We start from the raw sequence: 8126 nt of genomic DNA, 5'->3' as shown, positions 1-8126 counted from the left end.
ATTGAGAAGACGTACACGCACCTTTGCACAGACCACACCCTGTGTTTGGAAGGCCTTCCCACCTCACTTCTTTGGCAAAATCCTACTCATCCCTTAAGGCCCAATTAAATATCACCACCTGTCTGAAATCTAGTTCCACACTCCAGGTAGTAGAGAGAATTTCTCACTCCTTTGTACCACCTCTTCCCAAACAATTATATTTGTTGCCATTTCTCTTTTCATCTGCCCAAACTCCTAGACTCCTTGAGAGCTGGGCCCATGCCTTTTTATTCTAGGATCCCCAGCACCAATACTCAATAAATGATGAAGGGATATATTCTAAAAAGAAGTTAGAAATTGGTAAATGACCTGCAGGTAGCAGTGGTGGCAGGAAGAGATAGGGCTATTCCATCCAGTGAATAAATAATTAAAACTCGGGACTTCCCTGACGGTGCAGTGGTTAAGAATCCACCTGCCAATGCAGGGGACAGGAGTTCGAGCCCTGGTCCGGGAAGATCCCACATGCCACAGAGCAACTAAGCCTGTGCACCACAACTACTGAGCCCGTGTGCCACAACTACTGAAACCCATGCACGTAGAGCCCATGCTCCGCAACAAGAGAAGCCATCGCGACGAGAAGCCTGCGTGCCGCAATGAGTAGCCCCTGTTCGCTGCAACTAGAGAAAGCCTGCGTGCAACAAAGACCCAACACAGCCAAATAAAGACATAAAAAAATTTAAAAAAAGACTTTAGTTATTGAGGAAAGGGACTATTTGCTTGTGTTAAAAAAAAAAATTAAAACTCAGTTAGCAGGCTTCCCTGGTGGCGCAGTGGCTGAGAGTTCGCCTGCCGATGCAGGGGACACGGATTCGTGCCCCGGTCCGGGAGGATCCCACACGCCGCGGAGCGGCTGGGCCCGTGAGCCATGGCCGCTGAGCCTGCGCGTCTGGAGCCTGTGCTCCGCAACGGGAGAGGCCGCGGCAGTGAGAGGCCTGCGTACCGCAAAAAAAAAAACAAAAAAAACTCAGCACATTGAGTATTCCTAGGAAAACCAAGTGATTTTGTAGCTAACATAGACTTTACTTAAGGCTAGTCCCCTTTTTATTTTATTATCAGAGTCTGCCAGAGAGAACACTCCTTCAGCTGATGTCCACGACTATTCCAGCCTTATTTCCAAGAACGTCCTTCATAAACTCCCTGCAAACTCTACTGCTTTGTCCTCTCCCCCTAGGCCTTCACTTCCTGCCTCTCTGCTTTGGCTCATGCTGGGTCCTCTCCCTGGGCCTCCCTTCCCATGTGTGCACCTTCAAACTCACCTTGCACACCCTTCGGTGTCCTGCTCGAATATCACCTTCCTCTGGAAGCTATGCTGAAATCAGGCCGAGCCTCAAGCCTCCAAACCCGTGATCTCACTTTCTCCTGAACTCCCACGTGACACTTAATCACTCTCACTAAAGTGTGCGAACGTGTGTCTTAGCCCCTAGAACAGACTGTTTGCCTGGGATGGGGGGATGTCCTGGGACTGCCCCATCCTTGTGTCCCCCAGAGACCCAGCAATGGCGTTCACACTGATTTCTGTCCACTTTCCCTCCCGTCCCCAAGCCACCATCAACTTGTGGGTGAACGTATAGTCTCCTAACCTCTTCTCCCTCATCCCTCTATTCCCACAGAGTAGCCAGACGAATCTTTTAAAAACACTTGTTGGATCACATCATGTCCCTGTTTTAAAACCTTCAGTGTCTTAGCATTGCTCTTAGGATACAATTCAAATTCTTTCCCATGATGCAGGAAGGACCCTCTCCACGCCCCAGCCCCATGACACACCTTTTCCCATCTGTCCCTCCAGTGCTCCTGTGCACCAGTCTCCTTTCATGTTCTCAGATGGTTTCCTCTGCCTGGAATGCTCTTCCCCCAACCCTCTTCCCAGCTGGTTCCTATTCATCTTTCGGTTCCTCTGGATGCCCTTTTTTTTTTTTTTTTTTTTTTTTTTCCGGTACGCGGGCCTCTTACTGTTGTGGCCGTTGCGGAGCACAGGCTCCGGACGCGCAGGCTCAGCGGCCATGGCTCACGGGCCCAGCTGCTCTGCGGCATGTGGGATCTTCCCGGACCGGGGCACGAATCCGCGTCTCCTGCATTGGCAGGCGGATTCCCAACCACTGCGCCACCAGGGAAGCCCTGGATGCCCTTTCTTGATCCATAACCTCCCTGTGATCACCCTGCTTTCTCCCTCACAGCACACGGTTCTCTCGGCTCATGACATTTGTCACAATTTGTAATTGTATATCATCTGTGAGATTATTTCTGCACCCCAGTGCAGAAACAGTCAGTACTGCTGTCTTTGATTACAACAGTCATTGATACTGTTAGTAGATGGCCTTCTCAGGCCCTCTTCATTCCCCTTTTTTCCTTTGGTAGAACCCCTGTTTTGTTCAAGTCTCTGCTCTCTGGAGGCCATGTGCTTCAGGAGAGGTGAACTCCCAACACTGCCCCAGGGAGCGGGGTTCTGACTGGTTTAGCCACAGGTGTGAGATAGAATTCTAGTTAATAAGACATCAGGGGAAGTCTGCTGAGGCTCTCTGGGAAAGATTTTTTTCCTTACTGATAAAAAAGGACACATGGGAAGAAACAGTACTTGTTTCTCTCCTAGACAGTAGTGTGAAGATGTGCCTGGAACACTGACAGCTATCTTATGACCATCAGGAGAGCCAGCTAAGAGCAAGCCATTGTCTTAAGGAAAAGAGAAGAAAAAACTAAGAAGAACTTGGATCCTTAATTATGTTGATGAGCTCCTAAATTAACCAGTCTTGGAGCTAATCTACTCAGGATTTCTTTGTTGATGAAATAATAAATCTGCTTATTGTTTAAGCCGTTTGAATAGTGTTTTCTGTTCTTTATCGTTTAAAACATTCTAACAGATATACCACTGTATTCTCGATCCCTGGCAAAACACTTGATATAGTAGGTGTTCAGAAAACATTTTTTTGGGGGGAGATTGGGATTGACATGTATACACTGATGTGTGTAAAATGGTTAACTAATAAGAGAAATAAATAAATAAAAACCTTTTTATTTATTTATTTTTAATATTTATTTATTTGGCTGTGCTGGGCCTTAGTTGCAGCACACAGGATCTTCGTTGCCACGTGCAGGATCTTTAGTTGCTGCATGAGGGATCTTTTAGTTGCAGCATGAGGGATCTTTTAGTTGCAGCATGTGGGATCTAGTTCCCTGACCAGGGATCAAACCCGGGTACCCTGGACTGGGAGGGCAGAGTCTTAGCCACTGGAACACCAGTGAAGTCCCCCAGAAAATATTTATTGAATAAATTTTGTTAAGACACTGGTTGGATATCTCAAAGTTTTAGATCAGTGTCTTCAAAATTATTTCAAAATTCTGTATAAGCAAGATTTACATTTGCTTTGCTAACAGATCACAAGCTCCTGTTGGATGCGTTCATTCAGTGGGAAGCTAAGAACATTTTGAATGCTTTCCTCTTTCTGAGGGAGGAGCCTGTGAAATCAAACTTATTATTCTCATTATTCCTTGGCACTCAGCAATAGCATCCTGCTCCCCAGTTTCAGAGCTCAGCGTTCCACCATTCTTTAACTTCTTCTACTACATGAAGCTTCTCTCTCAAACTCCTCAAAGGGTGGGACCAGGTCTCAGTTCTCCCTCATTCTTTTATGTTCTAGGCACATGACAGGTGCTCTGTAGACCCTTGTTAATTGGCCAAATGAACAAAAATTAAGAAAATACAACCGTACTTGAAAAAAATAGAATTTTATGGAGTTTGGCAGTATCACCTTATTTGTATAAAGTGAGGTACCTTTATAATAGCCAGGAATACTTTCTGTGTCCTCAAGAGTACCAGACAGCAAATGCTCAGGAAGTGGGCAGGGAGATTTTATTACATATAAACTGGGCCTGGATTTCACAGGGAGATGCAGAAAATTCAGCATGGGTCTCTTTATTCAGCAATGCTAGTTGAAGACCTCAGTGCTAAAGGTCTTCCTTCTCCAGGAAGACATCATAAGTTAGTCCTGTCTAGTCTACCATTGTGTTCGTTTTCTATTGCTGCATAACAAATCACCACAAACTTAGTGGCTTCAAATAATACACATTTACTCTGACAGTTTTTGTGGGGCAGGAGTCCAGGCATGGCCCAGCTGGGTCCTCTGCTCAGGGTCTCAGGAGGCTGAGATCAAGGTGTTGGCTAGGCTGCATCTCACCTGGAAGCTTGACTGGGGAAGAACCTTCTCCTAAGCTCCCTCATGTTGTTGGCAGAATGCGTTGCCTTGTAGCTATAGAGTTTATGAAGCTTACTTCTTCAAGACCAGCAATGGAGAGAGAATCTCTAATTCACTGAGTCTCTGATCTCTAGACCCCTTTTTAAAGGGCCTGCTTGATTAGGTCAGGCCCACCCAAAATAATCTCTCTTTTGATTAAAATCAGCTGTTTAGGGATCTTGATTACTTCTGCAAAGTCCTTTCACTCTTGTCATAGTCTGTGGGTGAGAAGCAAGTCACAGTTCCTGCCCACACAAGGGGAGCAGATTACACAAGGGCATCTTAGGACTGGGGTCATCTTAGGATTCTGCTTACCACAACTACAGGGTTACAGCCTTCTCCTTCCCTGACCCACCAGGGAGGTTAGTTACTCCTGCCCTCTGCCCTCAGAGCAGCCTCTCTGCACCTCTCCAACCACGTGCTCAACTGCACATGATTGTAATTACTCGTTTAAGTGACTGTTTCCCAACTAGACTGTAAGCTCCAGGAGTACAGGACCTACGTCTGATTTTTCCAGTCTTATCTTTTGTGACTATCACATGGTAGACTCTCAATATATGGGCTAAATATCAATGGTGTGGAAGGTGTTTTAAAGTCACTGTAACGATTTAGTTTGGTTGGTTACATGAATCCTTATACACAACATATCTAGCACCTACATTGGTAGGCACTCAGTAAAAGTTTGATGAGTGAATTAATGAAGGAACACATAATGACTGAAGCTCTGAACCCTGAGTAGGACAAGTAAAGACACCGGCTCCTCACTATAAAATTGCTCTTTGAACTTTTCTGCACATATGAATCCTGCCCTTCTTTAAAAGCCGAGCTTAGACTCTTCTCCTACATGAAGCCTTTCCTCACCTAATTTAGTCTCAACAATTTTCATTTTTCTGAATTCCTATAGCGTTTATAATCAAACGTCAAAACACAAGCACTTTATGTTACATTATCTGTTTCTACCTCATCTTTTCAGCGAGCTGTAAGCTCTACTTTTTTTGTTGTTGTTTTTTTTTTTTTTTGCGGTACGCGAGCCTCTCACTGTTGTGGCCTCTCCCGTTGCGGAGCACAGGCTCCAGGCGCACAGGCTCAGCGGCCATGGCTCACGGGCCCAGCCACTCCGCGGCACGTGGGATCTTCCTGGACCGGGGCACGAACCCGTATCCCCTGCATCGGCAGGCAGACTCTCAACCACTGGGCCACCAGAGAAACCCTGTAAGCTCTTTGAAAGCATAGAGTATGCTTTCCATTTCTTTACATTTTCCACAGAACCGAGCATCTAACATCTTACATCAAAAACTTAATCAATATGCACTGATCTAAAATTTAAAAAAAATCATGGCTAATCTGATTTAATTCTAGTCCTACACATCTTGTAACTTTCTCTTTTTGGATGCAATTGGCCTTTTCAGTCCTGTGTCTTCTCTCCAAAGTATCTATCACTAAATGTGATCTAGCCACAGAGCCAGGAATGTGGTTTGCATCTTTCCTGGATGTGCTTAAATACTCCATGGGTCTTTCTTTCTAGGAAGGTCAGGTCTCTGGATAATTCATTTATGTGTTTCTTCAGCATATTCCCCGCAGGTAAGCATATTCCTAAGTCAGTAAGTGTTTAAGGGGAAATGATGTTCTAAGCAAGACAGTGACTGGTGTAGAAGGTTTAGAAACTGACCACCTCATAATACAAAAAAAGGGGAGGGGTACAGGAGAGTTAGAAATGTACCTCCCATTTAGCAAAATATAATTCTTAAAGATTCTCTTTTGCTTCCCCTGTAAGTGTCTCTAACAACTAAAACAGTGTCCAGACATATGATAAATATATGCTGAATGAATGAATGAGGAGTAAATCCCTATTAGGCTGCGCTTCTCCCCCTCCTTCTTTAGGGACACAGAGACAGTGAAACTCAGTGACCTTCCAGCCTCTGATTCCAGCTTTTCCTGAGGCTCATCTGAATTCCCACTCTTATCCTCTGAGGGACATTTGTAGGCCCTTATACTAAATTTCAGGGTTTGCTTAAGTTTGCTCTATTTAGTTTTGTTGTATATCAAAAAAATTTTTTAAATGAAAAATACAAGGAGACTTGGCTAATAAAAAATGAAAACTAGATGTGTGCCACAGCCCAAGACGCTAAAACAACAGATTACTAAAGAGAGATGGGAGATTCTCAGAGGTGAACACAGCCACCTGGGACACAGGGATCCAAGAGATAAAGGAAATGGAGAGGCAACAGGACCCGCCCCCAGGGAATTCTCTCAGGGGGCCAGACACGCACAAATGATAGAAGATGTGGCTCCTGACCAAGAAGGAATCCAAATGCTGGGCAGAGATCAAAGGCAGAGTGCAGGGAAAGCTGAAGCCCAGAGTGAGCTGAGGCTGCAAAAAACACTATGGACAGCACAAAGAGCTCTTAGTGTCCGAGGAAGAGCAGGGAGGGTCACTGCTCGGTGCAGATGGCGTCACATCAACAGATGTCAAAAAGCAGAACTCCTCAGCTTCTACTTTGTTCCTGAGTTAGACAGAGCATGAAGACCCAGACTGAGGATGGTGAGGAAGCTGATAGCTGCTCTAAAGAAATTCCAGTTATTTAATCCAGATGCATTAAGTCCCAGGAACTGAAAGATTTTGTGAGTATGATCCCTAAAACCTTGTCAATAACTGAAGCACTGTGAAGACTGGGATCAATGCTAGAAAGCCAGGATGGATGGGTAAGTGTGATTCTAGTTTTCTAAAAGATATGAATTCTAAAGATGACATCAGAGATTTACCAGCTGGGGACTCCCCTGGTGGCGCAGTGGTTGAGAGTCCGCCTACCGATGCAGGGGACACGGGTTCGTGCCCCGGTCCAGGAGGATCCCACATGCCGCGGAGCGGCTGGGCCCATGCGCCATGGCCGCTGAGCCTGCGCGTCTGGAGCCTGTGCTCCGCAACGGGAGAGGCCACAACAGTGAAAGGCCCGCATACCGCAAAAAAAAAAAAAAAGATTTACCAGCTGATCCCTGGAAAGAATTCTAAAATATAGATTATTATACAAAGGCACCTAGAAACAAAAAGGAATTGGTATTTTAGGAACCAGCATGAGTTTACTAAGAACAAGTCTGGTCAAAACAAACTCTTTTCCTTTCCTAATAGGTGGACCAGGAAGGTGCCATGGGCAAATATCAGAAAGATATTTGGCCAAGACATTCCTTAGACAAGATAATTTAGATAATTTCGTTGGCTAAATATTATGTCCCTAGAGTCTTCTTGATATATCAATGTCAATTTGTGCTTGTAACCTTTTTATAAACAAGTTGGATCAGATTTACAAATGACTCAAAGTTTGGAGAGAGTATCAACATATACAGTAACAGAATCAGAATTAAAATGTTGCCTGGGGCTTCCCTGGTGGCGCAGTGGTTGAGAGTCTGCCTGCCGATGCAGAACACAGGTTCGTGCCCCGGTCCGGGAAGATCCCACATGCTGAGGAGCGGCTGGGCCCGTGAGCCATGGCCGCTGAGCCTGCGCGTCTGTAGCCTGTGCTCCGCAATGGGAGAGGCCACAACAGTGAGAGGCCTCTGTACCGCAAAAAAAAAAAAAAATGTTGCCTGACTCATACTGATTCACAAAAACTTCAAGTTGAAATTTGATGGGGAGACATGTTAAGACTTACTCCTAAGTTTAAAAACTCAACTGCCCAAATATAGGAAGATGATCACTCTTAGGAACAACGTACTGGATGAAGTCTAACCATTTGAGTTGACTGCATGCTGAATGTGAGTCAACAGAACCGTGTGGTTGCCAAAACAGCTAATGCAATCAAGCCTGTGCTAACAGAAGTGCAACCAACTCTTGTGTCAGTTGGCTCTTGACTAAATCACCCACCC

Source organism: Hyperoodon ampullatus (genome assembly GCF_949752795.1).
Source record: "Hyperoodon ampullatus genome assembly, chromosome: 2".
NCBI lineage: Eukaryota > Metazoa > Chordata > Mammalia > Artiodactyla > Ziphiidae > Hyperoodon > Hyperoodon ampullatus.
This window is presented reverse-complemented; position numbering follows the sequence as displayed.